Source organism: Lissotriton vulgaris, chromosome 2_1 (genome assembly GCF_964263255.1).
Source record: "Lissotriton vulgaris chromosome 2_1, aLisVul1.2, whole genome shotgun sequence".
Taxonomy (NCBI): Eukaryota; Metazoa; Chordata; class Amphibia; order Caudata; family Salamandridae; genus Lissotriton; species Lissotriton vulgaris.
Window position 1 is genome coordinate 1,125,922,217 of NC_141687.1, and position 13,656 is coordinate 1,125,935,872.

Below are 13,656 nucleotides of genomic sequence, written 5' to 3' on the forward strand. Positions count from 1 at the left end.
GAACATGACCGATTGACCTTGAATAATGTTGGTTGACCTTGAATAATGTTGGTAGGTTTAGGATTGGTCTGTGATGTACAAAATATCCTGTTTTTGTGGCTCTCCTTGAATAATGTATTACATGTGAAGGAAAGCAAGGGAAGCACCGCTGCAACCCCCCCCCCCACACCCACTCCCATATGGCGGTGTGGCACCCAGGCTCCCCGTGCCATGCCTGAGGGTGAGAGGCACACACTGCAGGGCAAGTAGTGGGCAACTGCCTGACAGAGCATACATGGGATGCCAGCTCCTGTGCAATGCAAGAAGCCAGCAGGATCGAGGGGTCTCGGGCTCGCACAATAAAAAGGCAGCATTTTGTTGCCCCGTGTGGGACCAAGACCCCCACAAGAGACGGAAACCTGAGGCAGAAAAGCGCTCTGATACCCCCGGGTCTTGTATGCGCTATATAAAACTCCAAATAAATACTCTAGCATGAATTTTTCTGGCCTCGTCAGTCCCATAGTGCTTCGTAAGAGGATAACTTGCATATATCCTAACGTTTGTGGTTCTCCAAAAATTAGTATGACCACCACCAATGCTTTACACAGTTGTTGTGGGGTGTGCAAGATGCCCCCTTTGTTTTAGTGATCCTTGAAAGTTGCCTTAATTTTTAAGGGGTAATGATTCCATGCCCCCAGGTGAGGTTCATTTATTTCAATGTATTTTTTTAGCCTGGGAATTTTGTTGTACAAATTAAGAGGGCGAACATTTCCAAATGCAGGTCTTGTGTTTACCTTTAATATAGTAAACTCGTTATTAAATTATGTTTTGATTTGCCATGTTTTTTCAATATACTTAATTGACAAAGATTGCTGGTGAGAATAGCATTGCTTGCCTTTTTTGATCTAATAATCAATTCTTGCACATGATTCATGCCTTGTATTTTAATGTGGTTATTTCTTGACAAACCCAATAGGCCTGCTTTGTTTAAAATGTTACCTCCCAATATTGGTATGATCTCAAGTGCTACAATAGGGTACTTGATTCCAGTAAGGAAACAACTGCGGACCCATTCCTTGTGCAGGACTCTCATCCTACACAACTAATAACCCAACGTATTGCATTGTATCTGTAACTGTTGCAAAGTAATCCTGTGCCCTTGGCACCCCCAACTTTGTGACTGACTGGTACTGCTGGTAGTTGACTCTGACAGACCCTAGCTCTGCCTAACCAGGGCCCAGGGCCAAGGAAATGCTGAAAGAGACACTTAGGGGCTTATTTACAAGCCTCTTGCATCGCCTGTGCGACATTTGTTCCCATGTTAAAAGTGACGCACCAGCAGCGCAAGGGGCTTATAAATAAGCCTGTTAGAATTCAGTGAAAATACCTACATACACTAGGTTTCACCAAAGGTTAGGGTGCCCCTATGATTGACCTCCCCTATAAGGCCCTCTTACATAATAGGGCAGGGGGTTGAAACTACCTTTCGGTCCCTAGTATATATTAGGGCACATCAGTATAGAAGCCAGCAGTGTACTGCTGAATCCTGAGGTCAGTTTAAAAGCAGTCCTGTGTTGCAGGAATACTTTTAAAATGCAAATTGTGGACCAAACTCGACTTTGGTGTTGGGGGCACTTAAACATTGAGGAACTACAAGGTTTGGGCATATTAGGTACCCCCATGGTCTTCCCTAGGCGTCCCAGGGGTGGGGGGTCAGGAACATATAAAGATGACCCTTATAAAAATACGTGTTAAGTGACCTGGGTTTAGTGAAATTGTACATTTCACTCCACACATTGTTGTAAAGTGCTTTCCAAAATTGACGTTTGTGGTAGGAGCACTGTGGTGTGAGGATCTGCCATATAATTACATATTCAGAACCCGTAAAGTCTCCCCTAGGTATCCCAGGGGTGTGAGGTCATGTAGATATAGTCAGGGCCCTTGTTAAAGATGTTTTATAAGCCCTGGTGTTGTAAAAATGGCCCGTCATATTTTCCATTGCAAATCCCCAAACACATAGGTTAACATGGCAGGAAGTTATTAACTAATAATTCCTGCTAGAAGAAACATATAACAATACCATTATAGACTGCCTAGAATGGTATTGATAAATCCAACAATATGATATTGTTGAAATTCTGTGTAAGCCAAAATTCAGCCTTCCAGTGATCTGTTCTGATTGGTCAGAGTTAAGTGGATTAGCCAGGCTCCTTTGATGAGGTGATACATAGCCCCTGGGGTTAGCCAGCTCTTCTGGGAGGGCAGGGTTCTGCTACATAGGAATACCAGAGCAGGGGGATGGGTCATAAACCATATTCTGCAATGGAAGGGGGAGAAAGGCAGAAGAAGTCAGTTTTAATTTACACCTCTCCTCTTTGAACCCAGCCAGATGGTAGGATTAAGGAAGGAATCAGCATACGCAAAAGGGAGAGATTATGGAGATTAACCATCCTGCGGGTGTGTTTTGCCAGCTGTTCTCTTCTGCTGGAAAATCAGCCATTATGAATTTTGGAGCAATGGTGCTTTCTGGGAGAAATTAGTGCAACACTTTGGAGGATGTGGTCATACCCTGTGGTGTTGCCCTGCACCTCATTAGACAGGAGTACCCTCCTGCTTGACCCAGAGTAATTGGAATACATGTCTGAGAGGGGCAGAGCTTCCTGGATCTGCAACTTGAAACTTAAGAGAGAAGAAGGGTCCATGCTGGAGTTTGATTGGCACCCTCAGGCCCTCTACTCTGAAGATTGCACCTGTTGCTCAACATGATCTACAGCCCTGTGGACCTAACTTTCTTCAAAAGGACTAATGAGTGGACTCCCTGTAAGCTACAGGTTACCAGAGCTCACCTGAAAGATCACCACCAAGAATCCTCAGCCTGGAGTACTACCATTGGATTTGTAAGGATTTTGTCTACGTGGATTGTGGGACCTGAATTCCCAAACTTTCAAAGACCATCTTGGAGCTTCTGGACCCATGTAGTAGGTTTTGGACACTTTGAGACCATTTGGGGAACTTCAGGAAGAAGTTCGAGAAGTTTGGAGAAATTTGGTGCAACTTAGGAAGAAAGCTCCATAAGTGGAGTAGGAGAGTAGGGTCTGCTATCCTATGGTCACCCCATATTTTTGCTTTTTGCTTCACTGGTTTATGACTTAATGAGGCTGTGGGCCTACTAATCAGACCCACAGCCTGCTGTTCTCTCTCTAAATTAATGCCAATGCACTCTAGGTGCATTACGAATTGGAACTGGTTCACCTTATAGGCCCCTGTAACAGTGTACTCCAGGTACCCAGGGCATAGGTGTATCCAAGGCCTACCAGGGGCTGCAGCATGTATTGTGCCACCCCTGGTCTGGCCTCCATATTTGACACAACTGGCTGATTACTCAGCTGGGGTAAGTTGGTGTAATCTCCTCTTACTTAGATATAGTATCTCTATATCTAACCCTAACTGGACACATGGTAACCTATAAGCCACTCTTATGGAAAGCCTCAGCAATCCTGGAGTCAGAGTGCTTGGTTTCATGTGAGATGGTGCTCTAGCATGAACTGAGCCTGTCTGCAGCTGTCGGGACAACTCCCTTAGCTGTTCCGGGATATTGCCATACCATATACTCTTAAGTGCATTATAATCCTCGTGGTTATATGCTAACTTTGGTTTGGCTTTATCAAAACATGTCGAGTAAGTGTCATAATATTTGGAATACTATCCCCTCAACAGTCCTGTCGACGGGGATAGCATTCCACCCTTCTAGAGGGACACGACTTGTACATAACCTGAACCCCGGTTAAAGTTAAACTCGAGCCTCAGCATCACAAAATGGATGCTGCCACCACAGACACAAGTCTGACCTCCAGCTGCTGGGAGTCCTTCCAGCGAGGGAGGCTTGGACAAAGGGTTTCCTGCCTTGGGAGGTGCGAGCACCACCCCAGACAGGATTTTGTGTATTGGGTAGGACAGGGCTGAATAGATTGAGACATGCCTGGGGCACACAAGGTGTCCCTGTGCATAAGCCAGTCCAAACCGGTGCTGGGCCTTTCCAGCCCCAGTCCTGGCACGGAGCTGGACAAAGGAAAGGGGGGTAACCACCCCCCTTCCTGGTCCCACCCAGAGGAGGGATCTAGCAGGTGATCCACCCCTCAGATTGGGAATAGGAGTGGGAGCAGTGCCATAGCACCTGAGATCATCCTGAAATCAACTTGAAACAAAGAAGAAGACTGGACTTCGACATTCTGCTGCACAGAAGACTGAAAAGTATCTCCCTTGTGGCCTAGGAGTGGCCACCCTATGAACACAGGCACCATCCAGCAACTCAACGTCTGCTTTGCCGCCGCCTCCTGCCGGAGCCTGAGCCCAGAGCCCAACGAGACCCAGACTCCCAGACATCTCAGAGCCCGATCCACAGTACCTGCAAACAAGAGACCCGTGGAGACACCGAGAGACGTGTGACCGGACATCTCGAAAGACCCCCGAGAAGCTGACTGCGCACCCGAGGCACCCTCGATGCTGTGCTTTGGGGTTTGAGAAGCCCCACCACCGAGCAGCATTTGCTTCAAAGATCAGCCCCCCAGCATCTCCACAATCTACATGGGGCCCTTTTGCACTTTGCCACTCGATGCACCATCCCGGCCACTTGCCACGTGGCTAGCGGCCATCTTGGCGACGAAACCTACAATCAACACTGCGGGTCTGGTTGCTCCAGACTTGCCCTCGCTCCCCTGAAAAGGAGCACCCGCTCTGACCTTGCTGATCCGAGTGATAAGCTTTCTTCACTTCCTGCGTGACTTGCATTAGCCAAGGCCTGTTTGCTCCAATCAAGTTGCCGACACCGCCATCAACTAGAACCTTTATGGGATAGCTCATGATCGACTCCTGGATGTCCTCGACCTCTTCGTGTCAACGTGGCTGCGGAGACAAGCTACACCTCTTCGCCTGTTTGCACCCGACATCGCCTGGTTCCATACTGGTTTCACGGTAGTCTCTGGCTAGTGACTTTGAACATTGTCCCCTCTGCTTTCACGTCTTCACCACTTCAGATCCACCCTCGACGACCCGCCTGCAGCATCTTCATCTTCAGGCACCATCGACCTGCGTGACGAAACCCGACACTACTTTGCACCTGTGCACCCGCTTCCTGTGGGTGGGGTAACTCAGCAACGCCGGTGTTCCTGCACTGGTACACACCTCTAGTGTATATGTCTAAAGTTTCGTCCTTCTAGGTCAGTCGGAAGGTTCCTTAAACAGTAACTTTGTAACTTGTATGCACCATTGACATTGCATTGGTGCATGTGTGTGCTTTAAGCGCTGCACTCGAGTCCCGCGGGCCTTTCCCGACTTCTTCACTGTTAGTCCCGAACAGCTCCAGCCATTCCCCAGGCCCTAGGCCTACTTCCTTTCAGCTAGGTGGTTCTTATACCACTATTTTAGTATATGGATTAGGTTGCCCCTAGTGCTCATCCATATTGTGCAACTTTTGTATATTTAAACTGTGTTTTGTTGTAACCCATTTGCTTCTGTGCTCATAAAGAGTATAGGGGATTTGTAGTAAATAAATATATATATATATTTTCAATATATATCTGTGTGGTGTCCTTTCATTTGGTATTCAAGGGGATTGTGTATTGTAAAACAGCTTGCTTCACATACCTTTACAGAGTTTAGCCTAAGACTGCTTTGTCCACGCTACTAGGATAGCTGGTCTATAAGGTTGACTTACAACCAATCATCATAAGGGTTGCTTCGCATGGTACAAGTTGATCACTAGAAATAGTGAGCATCATATACCAAGCCAACTTCTCACAGTGGACAGGCTCGACAAGGCTAGCCAAGCCGGCGACACTCAAACGCGAGCCGGCCTGCCATCCAGATTTGTCCCGCTGAAAAGCTCCGGAGGTCTGACTTCAATAGTTTGACCTGGAGTAGGTGGAAACCCTACTTGGAGAACCTTCACTGAATCCAGCCTAGTGAAGAGCATTGAGAGACCCGCATGAAAAACACTCTGTAAAAGTTTCTAAGTCCGAAAGTAGAAAAGGTGACCAGGGCCAACTGTAACAGCCTAGCTTCCCCCGATCAACCGCAAACCGGCCTGGATCCCTGGTTCGTCCTGTTGGAAAGCTTCGAGGTCAGACTTCTATGAGTTTGACCTGGAGCTCATCATAAGGCAATCTGGCAAACCCTCACCGAATCCAGACTGGATGAGACCTTCAAGGGACCCCAGGAAGAAAAGCTGCAGAAATGTTTCTAAGTAAGATGGTAAAAACTTTGACTGAGACCTACTGTGAGGGGTAGCCATACAGGGCTCCATCACGTTCTGTCTGAAACTTTGACTTTGACCTGGTGCAGCGCAGTGGTGGCTCCTCCGCTATTCCTGTCTCACGAGGAGAGCAGGAGCAAGGAGCAGAGACGCGGCAGCAAGGTAAGTGTTGTAATTTTTTTGTTTTCCATTGTGCCAGCTTGCACCCGCGGCCACCTCGCCCACCCCGCTTTCGACCCCAACCGGTCACCCGCAAGTAATGCCAGCCGCCACTGGTCCAGCGTGACCAGTGGTCCCAATAGGCGCTATAGGTTTCTATGTACTATATAGTGCTAAATCCTTAAAAATTCATATCTCCGGTTCCCTACATTGGATTTGTTTCATTTTGGTGTCATTTTAAAGATAAAAATACTTTATATTTCTGTAAACTGGTGCTGGATTTTTATTCTGAGTTGTGTCCTAACTACTTACTGAATTGGTGTTTTTAAATGCTTTGTATACCTGTCATTGAAGTTAATCTTCCCTGCTCACAGGCAAGCTACCAAGCATTGAGCATGGGAATATTTTTCAAAGATTCTGTACCGAGCCCTATATTGTGTTAGTAGCCTTATTGCCAATGGTAGATATACATTTACCACTACTAATAGCCCACCTTCCAATAGTAAAATAATGATGATCTTGACATACTAATGCTCAACCTTCACAATCATTCTTATAGTGAGGATAATTATGCCTGAAATCCTTGGAGCGGTATTCTCCCAAACTGTTTTCCTTCACTCCTCTTGTGTTTCTATATTTGTTTTTTTGGTATTAGGACACTTTATCACTGCTAACCAGAGCTAAGGTGTTTGTGCTCTCTCTTTCAAATATGGTAAAACTGGACTACAACTTATTGGCACAATTAATTTACTTGTATGTCCATAGTAATTTGCACTACCTGTAAATTAAGTGCTACTAGTGTGACACCCACTAAAGCAGCACTTTAAAATACATCTCAGATCAGCCACTGCAGTCTGTGGTGCAGCTTTACCTGCCATTTCGACCCGACAAAACAATCCTTTTTTCTATGCCTAAACCTTCCTTTTCAATACATATTAGTCACCACCAATGTAGTCCCTGAAGGCTCACAGGACAGGTTGCACTATATTAACAAGCATTTTTAATGCAATAGGTCTCAGATTTGTGAGAGTTTAAGCTATTAGAATTGTAAACTAAAATGCCTGTTATTTATGTTTTAAAACCCAAAACATAAATATAAGGGATTGTCATTTACAATGCCAATAGCTCGAACTCGCGTAAATGCGAGATCTATTGCATTGCAAATGCTTGTTATTTTCTTTCTACTGCTTCATTCACTGTTAGGAAATCCAACCCCTGATGCATGCGCACTCCACTCCACTCAGTGCAATGCCTACGTCAACAGATGCAGTGCCCCGACAATTTCGGGAAGGAATGTCCATTGGGAGTTTCTCTACTGAACATACAAAAAGAGATTTTTATTATAAATTCTTGCTCGAATTCTGTGAAAAAGAAAGATAATTTTGGAAATACCACGGATTGAACCCTGGACTTCATGCATGCAAAGCTTGAATTCTACCACTGAACTACGGCCCCCTTAAGGTAGATCATTGAATGGGAGGAACATATCTCAAAGTTTCATCTTTTCTGTGCCTGATAAAATCGTATTCCAAAACTTAAGATGGTGTATTGTGCATTTTAAACTAAAGATGTTATCTTGTTCATTCACCTTCCCTTTTATGTTTTTCAATTTCTACTAGTGACTTTAGTACACTAAATGCAATCAAGTGGTCAGGGCGTGACCTTTCCGCTGGTCCCAATGTAAGGTGAGTAAACAGGAGTAACTAGGAACGCATTCATAGAAGCCATTCCCAATAAAACTGTCATTGGTCTACCAGCGAAGAATGCCATAGAGAGCAATCCTCTCTAGAAACATCTGAAGAGGAAACAGACCATGAAATACATGTACACACAAGGCCTAAACACACCCGGTCATGCAGACTAAATGACATATGTGGCACCGGTGAAAATTAAATTAAGAGGCGCCGTGATCATGTGCGGCACCTGTGCATGTATTAAACAAGTGATGGGCAGCTTTTAAAATGACAGATTTCAGATTTCAGATTTAGTTTACTGTACAGTTATGGGTATCTTGCCTAGGCGCATATTGAGGAACTTGTTTTTTGTTATCAGTGTGAGTCCCGTTGTTAGATACTGTTGTGGTTTGAGAGCTGTGTAGCCTTTCAACACCACCCATCCGTGCGCTCTCTTGGCTAAGGAGGCTTTGTCCTCAATAGATGAGACCATCTTGGTGACTTTCGATACCATTTTTTTTAAAGTACCAGGGTCGGTTGGTGACTCCCATAGGTTTGTTAATCCTAAGGTCTCCAGTGATTCCATTAGGTAGTTCCTTGCTGGTGAGTTATCTCTAATGGACAATTCAGTCCAGAGGTGGGCGTTTAAGGTTCCATGCTCAGCATCTCTGATTTTCCGCCAGTTTTTTATGTATATGCCTCTTCTCTCCACCGTTTGTTTCTGCAGTCCGAATTCAAGGCGGATTTGAGCGGGCGATGAATAGGTGGGCGGGTGGAATATTGCCCTGTATGCTCGACTAATGGTGTTATCTAATGGCGTCGTGTCTTTGCCACGCATGGATTCACTGCCTTAAGTGAGCTTTTGCTGTAAGCGAGCTCTTATTACCTGTAGGAGAGGGCCCAGTGTCCGGTCAGGAAGAGCTTTCTGCAGTAGCTTTATCGATAGGTGGAATGTCAGGCCCTTCCGACATATGGCCTCTAGTTGTTTGAATGAGCCGTTGCAATCTAATATGACACCTAAGTATTTATAAGAGACTACCTGCTCTAGCCTCTGTCCGTCCAGAAGCCATGTAAAGTTCCGTTTTCTGTGATTATTCATTGTCATGATTTTTGTTTTGTTTAAATTGATTGTTAATGAGTTAGTTGTGGAGAACGCGTTGTTTTTTGTAAAATGACAGGGTGCATGGTGTGCTGAATGTTGAAGGGCAGCATGTCGTGCCTGCAGTAGTAAAAACACATTACTGAACGTAGTGCTTACAGATTTAAAAAGACATGCCATGTAGCAATGGAGAAAGGGGCCAGTATCCACAGGAGGTTACAAATGAAGACAAGGCAATACTAAGGAGGGACTAACAAGCCAATTAGTGAATCAGAAAGCAGCATTTACGAAGGACAAAGACACAAGTCAATAAAAGATAAGGGCGGAGAGTGAGCAGGGCTTCTCTTCCATACTCCACTTCACCAAGTCTCGCTGAGCAGAGCATTTACGCTGACTCAGGCTCGACCTAAAAAAGTAGGACATGTGGGTTTTCGTTTTACATATCCTAGAAGTGAAAAACACCTAAAGTCCCTTTTCACTGTTTTAAGGAGTCTGGCCCTTGTTTCACCCCCTCAGCCGTCACCTACCCTTCCTCATTTTTCCCTTTGTGTATTCCCTCCCTCCCCTCCTCCTCCCCCTGTGACTCTTTGGTTTAAGTGATGCAACTATGTAACTAGTAACTCGCTGTAACTCATGTAAAGTGCTTTCATACCTCCGGGTCTAGTAGCGCTATATAAAACTTTTCAAATAAATTGACTAACTCTGTGTTACCTTTTTACAGCTAATAAGTAATATGTTGGATTGATAGCCGATAAAAATATAGGGGCAGATTTACAATAAACTAACGCAGCGCGGTGCAGCAAGTCATTTTGCGGTGCCATTCTGCATTAGTTGGGAAGCAAAGGAATGCAACATATTTACAACAATATGTCAAATCTCTGTGATTCCCCTGTGCAGGCTCACAAAGTGCTGCCAACGCAGGCACCCTTGCACCATGGTGCAAGAAGGCCTGCGTTGTGGGGAGATTGTCTATGTGCAGGAAGTGTTCCCTTCCTGCACATAAACAATCAGAAATGGCATTTTACAACTTCTATGTGTGCTGCATTAGCACACGTGGAACTTGTAAAATGTCTTTATTTAAAGGATTGTTTCCTTCCTGCACATAAACAATTACCAGAGGTGATTTCCCTTTTTCTTGGTGTGCTGCGGAATGCAGCACGCATAGAAAGAGGAAAAAAAACAAGGGGTAATGAATACATTTCTCCTTGTTGCACCTCCCTATGCCTCAGCATTCAGGCTCATTTCCATATTTATGATTTCTTGTAAATCTGGAAATGTGTCTGGTTCCAATGGTGTTGCTTGGGAACACCCACAGCAACACCCTTAGAACGCCCCTGTCACGCAAAGTGCTGCATGTAAAGGGGCCTTATTTACAAGGACAAGAAAAGCCATGCAGGGTGGCTCTTCCTGTCCTTGCAAATATGGGGCAGAAAATGAGCTGCTGGCGCGTCACAAAATGTGACGCCCTAGGGCCTTGTAAATTTGCCCCATAGTGTTTACGCTCAAATTATTGAAATTAACAATACCATTCAATCATAAATTAAAATTTTAGGTAACAGTTCTGAACTATTACAAAGTTGGCATGCTATTGTGTCTTCTGCCTGTGTCCTGAATCACATGACTGTGAATAGCTTTGTTGTTGGGGGTTGAGTATTACTTCCAGACAGTAACACAAAGGGGGCCCAGGTAAGGACAGGTTGGGCCATCCTGGTAGGTTGGCTGGAGAACAAGTTTTACCCAGCCCCACTTACACTTCAAACAGTTTTGCCTTCTACCCTCACACGAAGAAACATAACAACAGGCCTACACTGTCTCTTGTCAGCCCGGACAATTTGGAGCATTGACAGGGGAGGGGAATTTTTTTGATACATTTTTTTTATTGCACAATTAATTAATTCATTGAAATTCTTACAAAAAGTTGTTTATCAGGGGAGGGGAAGTAATACCCATAAACGGATGTGGTGGTAGGTCAGGGAGTCTCACCACACAAAGGCTGGACCTACTGAGCTATTCTTCAGAACACTCTTAGTCCTGTGGAATTTACAGATGTAGGACTGCCCTGCTGCCAGATGACTACCCTGCTGCTTGAGGACTGCCTTGCTATCTGGAAAGAAAGACTTAGGCTACCCAGAGTGACTCTAGTGGTCAGTTGGCTACCTTCCTGTGTGAGCTATAGGGACTCAACAAGATTCAAAGACCTCCCTGCAACTGCTAGGTGACTGGCTGCAACTGGACCTGCGTGGTCCTACAACTGGACCTACCTCAGCCCTGCTAGCTTCTGTTAGCTTCCGCTGGAGTGAATCTCTGATTTCCCAAGAAGCACCTTCTCAGCTCCTAGACCCCTGGCCAGAATCAGATTAAACTACTCCTAAAACAAAACTTGAAAATCATGAAGTTTAAGCTCCTGGTGACTCTGAATGGACCCATTTGTGCCAATACTCTGCCATCCACAATGACCTTCATTGCAAAGCTCTGATGAGACCTGCTCTCTGCGCTACAGTAACCGCCAGAGACAACCTGCAGCGCGAGAGCTGCACTTTGCGCTACAGCAACGACAGCCCATGGTGACCAGCAACAAAAAACTACAGCAATGATCATGTGCAGCCCCAGACTGGCTTTTTGGGCTACAGCTAAGACAGCCAAAACGTCCGGCCTGCTTTTCGCTTTACAGCAACGACCCTCCAAAATGCTCTACCTTCTCCTTGCGGCCTTCTCCACTGTGAATTGAACTCTTTCCAGCAGAAACCACAAAGTAACTTTTCAGTGTGACTAACCTAGGGGCATAGTTACAAGGGCTTTATCTCCACTTTTTTGGCTTAAAAAGCCAAAAAAGCATAGATAAAACAATCACCCTATTTACAAGAAGGTGCTAACATGCATATTCACATTTTAGCATCCTTTTTCCCAACGCCTCCCTTTGCATCTCTAATGAGATGCAAAGTGGGCGTCACTGGGCGTACCCCGGATGGACTACCTTGCAAATATAGCGGATGTTCACATCGCAATATTTACAGGCAGCCCTATCATTTTAGCACACATTAGTTTTTGGAGAAACCCACTGTTTTCTCCCAAAACTAAGCTGCTAAAATGCAGACTTAGCTATCCCTAACATTGGGGTGGATTATGCCGATGCGACGCCGTTTTGCAGGAAACATCGTTGGAAAACCAACGATGTTCCCTGCAAAATGGTGATGACCTCGCTATATCTGGAATTTTTATCGCCCTGGAGAAACCCGTTGTTAATAACGCGCTACCAGGGCAAGTAAATTACAGAGATAGCCTGCGATAACAACATTATCGCTAAGCACATCCAGCAATAATTATCGCTGGCCGTCGATAATATGCCCCCTAGTCCTTGTATCCAATCAGCACTTCATTATTGTCAGGCTAAACTTGGGATTTCCCCCGGTCTAGCCTGACCTGATGACCACAAGTGGTCATTTGTGCCTTTAGGTGCAATTTTCACTTCAAACTTTAAAAGTGCCTATCTCCAGTTCTACTAATTAGGTTGTGGTTATTTTGGTTTAATTGTATTTATTATATTTTTTATAAAACTAGTTTAGGATTTTTATTGAATTGTGTTTTCACTTTAATACTGTTTGAATGCTGTATAAATACTTTGCACATTGCCTCAAAGTTAAGCCTGATTGGATGGTTAACCATAGGTTAATTTAGGGATTTTTGCGCTATGCTATGACTAGGGTTGATGATATTGCCTAAGTGGGGCTTCCACCAATCTCAATCAATCTATAACACAATTTCTTACATTGATGATCTTAGCAGAATGATGCCCATCCTTGATATATTAGGAGGTGGAAATCGTCTCCACATAATTCTGAGCATCTGTGGCAAAATGCAGTGGCGGTTGTGAAATCTGAGAGTGGTGGGCAGAAAGAACCCAGATATTTTGCTTGGTGAAGGAAAGTTGTTCCATAAGCGTTCAAGGAGTTTAGAATTAAGGCTTCACATACAATATGCTCAGCATTATTAGTTTTAGGAACAGCTACTGTTATTAACCTGTTAAATGTTTTAGTAAAGTTATAAGAGCTGATAAAGGTAATTTCCAAGTACAGGATACGTTAATCTATGCCAAAGAGATGTAGCCAAAGGAGAGTTTCACTCAGTATTGTCCCATCCAGTAATGCTCATTCTCCAATGGCTCATCCGATCTACTTCCAGAAACCATCACCATTAACTGAACCATTATTTCCGTCCTAACCCCCATCCCTTGTTCCCATTCAGAAAGTCCAAAATGTACTGCAAACGAGCCACCAAAGACCCATAACTAATCCTAAATCCTGTTTACATTCTTCCTCAAGGTTACACAACTTAGTCCATGCTGTACATTGAAAAGAAACACAGTGCAAAGCTGCATGCCATCACTTCACAATTATCAATAGAGGCACAGAGGATTTCTTTACACTGTAATTACATTAACCGACAGTTGAACCATTTCAGAAGGTGGAGCTATTTACTCAAATGCCTGCCTACAGTGC